The sequence below is a fragment of the Lipotes vexillifer genome, unplaced genomic scaffold (genome assembly GCF_000442215.2).
Source record: "Lipotes vexillifer unplaced genomic scaffold, Lipotes_vexillifer_v1.1 scaffold235, whole genome shotgun sequence".
In the NCBI taxonomy this organism is placed as follows: Eukaryota; Metazoa; Chordata; class Mammalia; order Artiodactyla; family Lipotidae; genus Lipotes; species Lipotes vexillifer.
Genome location: NW_006791020.1, coordinates 1,330,505 through 1,335,566, shown reverse-complemented (window position 1 = coordinate 1,335,566; position 5,062 = coordinate 1,330,505).

Here is a 5,062-nt window from a genome sequence, read left to right as displayed (position 1 = left end):
TTTTTTATTTTTTTATGGTATGCGGGCCTCTCACTGTTGTGACCTCTCCTATTGCAGAGCACAGGCTCCAGACACGCAAGCTCAGCGGCCATGGCTCACGGGCCCAGCCACTCTGCAGCATGTGGGATCTTCCCAGACTGGGTCACAAACTCATGTCCCCTGTATTGTCAGGCGGACTCCTAACCACTGCACCACCTGGGAAGCCCCACCCTAAATCTTTTGATTGGAGCATTTAGTCCATTGACATTTACAGTAATTATTGATAGGCATATACTTATTGCCATTTTATTCCTTGTTTTCTAGTTGTTTTTGTAGTTCTTCTTTGTTCATTTCTTCTATTTGTTTCTGCCTTTGTGTTTTGATGATTTTCTTTTGTAGTGTGTTTGAGTTCCTTACATTTTGGTTTTTGTGTATCTATTGTGTTTTTAATTTGTGGTTACAATGGAGTTCATATATGTTGACCTGTAATTACCTCTGCTTACCTTAAACTAATAATCATTCAAGTTCAAACACATTCTAAAAGAACTACATTTTTTATCCCCTTCCCCCACATTTCGTGAGTTTGATGTCATATTTTAAAGCTGCATGCTTATTCTTTTCCTGTTTATTGTAGTTATAATCACTTTTATTTTGCAGTACACGGGCCTCTCACTGCTGTGGCCTCTCCCATTATGGAGCACAGGCTCTGGACCCGTAGGCTCAGTGGCCATGGCTCATGGGCCCAGCCAATCTGCGGCATGTGGGATCTTCCCGGACTGGGGCACGAACCCATGTCCTCTGCTTCGGCAGGTGGACTCTCAACCACTGTGCCACCAGGGAAGCCCTATATTCACTTTCATAATTTTTGATTGGTTTTTAACCTATGTACTGGCCTATTCAAGTGATCTTTGATCCTTACTATATATTTGCTTTTCCTATTGGAATTTTCCCTTTTCTATAGATTCTTACTTCTTTTCCATTTAGAGCAGACCCTTTAAATTTTTTTAGCGCAGGTTTAGTATTGTTCAATTGCTTTAGGTTTTGCTTCTCTGAGAAATTTTTTCTCTCTCCTATTCTAAATGATAATCTCACTGGGTAGATTATTCTAGGTTGCAGGTTTTCCTCTCAGGACTTTGAATATATCATGTCACTTCCTTCTGTCCTGCAAAGTTTCTGCAGAGAAAGCAGCTGATTTTTTTATTGGGGTTCTCTTGTATTTGACTCTTTGTTTTTCTCTTGCCACTTTTAGAATTCTCTTTATCTTTAACTTATGCCTTTTAAATTGTTATGTCTTGATGTGAGTCTGTTTGTGTTCATCTTGTTTGGGACCCTCTGTTCTTCCTGTACCTTTATATCTCTTTAATTCTTTAGGTTCAGGAAGTTTTCAGCCATCACTTTTCAAATCCATTTTCCATCTCCTTCTCTCACTCTTCGCCTTCTGGAACCCCTATAATGCAAATGTTGGCAAAGTTTTATGTTATTCTATAGGTCTCATACATTGCTTTTTTTTTTTTTTTTTGTCTTTCTGCCTGCTGTTCTGATTGGGTGAGTTCCATTATTTTATCTTCCAGATCATTATGCATTCTTCTGTGTCATTTAGTCTGCTATTCATTGCTTCTAACATGTTTTAACTCAGAAATTGAATTATACATTTTTGATTGGGTCTTCTTTATACTTTCTAGTTCCTTGTTCAAATAATTTGTGCTTAGATTGATTCACTTTCTTAGTTCATTTAGCATTTGTATTGTCATCTTTTTTAACTCATTGTCTGATAACCTGATTATCCCTGTTTCATTATTTTTTAATTTATTTTTTATTATTTTTTTGAAGTATAATTGATTTACAATGTGTTTCACTATTTTTTTTTCAGAAGATTTCTCTTTCTCTTAAGAGTAGTTCCTCAGCCTTTTTATATTACTTAACTTTCTCTTCCTTATGAATTTAGGTGGAACAGTAATCTATTGTGATCTTGAAGGGGTGTTATTATATGAGAGCATCCCTATGTAGACTGTGTGTGCCCAGTGCCTTTGGTGTGACAGCTGGGTTCGATGTGGACTCCAGCCACATCTTTCCTCAGGATGCACTGGCCGCTATCACCTGGATGGGATGTGTGGCTGATATTAGTGGAACTGGATCCTGAGCCGGGTTGGGAATGGGACTTTTCCTCCTCCCAGTGGCAGTTGCTGTCCTGTCAAGGGCATGATTTGCTCCCAAGTTGCTTGAGTGAAAGCCCTTAGTTTCAGGCTTGAGTTGGCTCTGTTCCCTGTGTGTGTTCCATCTGTGTGTTCTTTCTCCCTGTTTTGGGGCCTTTGCCCCAAAGGAGGGGAGGGCATAAATAAGTGGGGCTCTTGTGCTTACAGAGGTCTGATGTGCTCTCTGTGTTGGCATCTGTGGTTCTGTTCAAATGTAGCCTACAGTTGTGTCATTTTGTCTGTTGTGGTCACCCCACATCTAGTGAAATGTTATGGTGTGGAGTGAACACAGTCAGTGTGTTCACTTGGCTGACACTGAATATTGCAGGATTGTGGTTGTGGGAACTGAAGTGGCTAGGCTTCTTTCAGAAGTCTGGGCTTCTGTGACACTGTTTGATTAATCACAAACAATGGCCATTGCTGTCCCACTTGGGCCATGCTCCAGGCCTCTGTGTTGCCTCTGTGTCTTTAGGTTGAGTTTTTTCCCCAGGATATGCCTGCCCTAGATCCAGTTCCAAGCTATGGGAAGGACTGAGTAGTGCCAGGGTGTTCACTCAGCTCAGATTGGGGAGCACAACCAGGTGGCAGCCACTAGGGTAGACCTCTCTCTCCCTTGTCTGGTGTCAAGCCAGGATCTGTGCACTCCTCCTGAGTGGAGTCTAGGCTTCTCAGGCCTTTCTACGTGTCTCAGTAGTTCTCCAAGCAGTTAAGGGGATTTTTCTCCTCCACCTAGGACCCCAGGACTTGGGTGCCCAGTCTGTGGCTCAACCTGCTCACTTTCCAGGGTGAATCTCTATCCATGTGGTCTCCCTTTTCCTCTTAATTCCCTCCCCAGCTACAGTTTCTGACCTAAAGCATTTCTTCCCAATTACATGGGATTCTTTTTTTCAGCCTTGATTTTATAGGATTTCTTATTTCAGTTTTCAGTTATTTTCCTGTGAAAATTGTTCTACATGTGGATGTATTTTCAATGTGTTTGTCAGGGGAGGTGAGCTCCACATTCTCTTACTCCACCATCTTGATTCCCTTCCATGGAACTTAATCTTATAGTGCTTACATAATGATTAGATACTGCTGCTGTCAAGGATATTATTTTAGGAGAAAGTAGCCAGCCTCTTCAATGGAGTAAATTGTGAAAATTCAAATTCTGTTAACAGTGTATTATATAGAGAGAATAAGACTATGGAGTAAGGCTATGTTTCTAAAATCTCTAACAAATCAGAAATTGTGGGTGACCTCCAGCTAAATGACAATATGAATTTTCCCAGTGATTTTCATCATGTTAAACCCTATACTTAGTTCACAGTCAATTTTACTTGACCTAACAGCAACATTTTCCACTGATTACATTTTTTTTTTTTTTCTTGAAATTTGAAGCTTTTCTCACTTGGCTCCCAGTAGTCCACATTCCCCATATTGTCTTTCTATTTTATTGGCCACTACCTCTAAGTCTCATTTATTGGTGTCCCTTCCTTTTCCTAGTCTGAAAATGTTAAAATTCCTAAAGATTTACTTATTCTCAAACATCCAAGACCATGGCTTAAATGCTGTCTACATGCTGTTGTATCCTATGCTTATGTCTCTAGTCTTATTTTCTCTTTCTTTAAAATCCAGACATGTGTTTCCAACTATCAGATTGATGTCTTTTTTTCTCCATTGGAATAATTAATAAATCATCTCAAAGATAAAGATTTCTGAACACAATTTTTAATTTTCCCTACTCCAAAATTTTTCCTTCCATCTCAGGAAATATTACACCATTCATCCAATTAAGCAAGCCACAAAACTAGTAGCAATATTTTTTTTCTTTCTTTTTCTTATACCCATATGCAATCTGTGGGACAATATCTTCAAAGTATATCCCAAATCTGACCATTTCCTGCCAAAGTTTCTACCACCCTGATCCAAACCAGTACTGTGTATTTTCAAAACACTTCAGAAAATTCCATCTTGTTTTCTTTTTCCTCTACCTAAGACACCCTAAGGTCTATTCATATACATATTGATCTTTCTGAAAATGTAACTCAGATAATGTCACTCCCCTTCTTAAGCCCTTCCCATAGCTTCTTGTCACACTTAAGCTCCTTCATAGGATTTATGTGTACTATTTTTTGTACTGCAACAATTGAGAGTGTAGAATCCTTAGGTTTGAATCGAGACTCTTCTTTGGAACTTTTGGAAAATTGTTAATACTTTCCGAGCCTCTTTGCCTTGTCTATAAATGGGCATGATAATAGTAATGGCTCAGAAAGTTGTTAATTTTGAGATTAAAATAAGTTATTTGTTAAGAATCCCTTAAACCATCATTTTCTAGTTTTGTATAATTTTCAATGAATACAGAGAGTTAGTTTGTAGAACCCAGTGGAGGTGGTGATATTGCCATGAGCTGGTGAGTTCCATGAAAATAAAGACTGAGTTTGTCTTGTACACTCTGTATCCAGTGCCAAATGTAGGGTTAGCACATATTAGGTGACCAGTAAGCAATTGATGAAAGAATGAAATAATCTAATAAAATTGACATCTTTCCTTACTCTCAGCTCTTTTTCTCCTTTTTTTTCCCAGCTGTTTATATATTTTAATTTTCCTAAGACCTGGAAATAATTATTTTCACAATCTATCCTTCCTAATAGAGTTCTTCCTTTCTGTTCATGTCCTTTCCCTTCCCTGGTTTTCATTAAACCCACAATCCAGAGCACTGGAAGCTATCCATTTTATTAGCAGAATAATATGAACCCATTTTTGAGCTTTTAAAAGATCTCTCATGTTCTCATCACATCAATTCATTGCCTTAAATGTTATTATTACCATATTTATTTCTCTACTGAATAGTACTGGGGGAAAAAAGAAAGTGTGTGGGTGTGTGATTGACCTTATTAAGGATGGTGATGTTC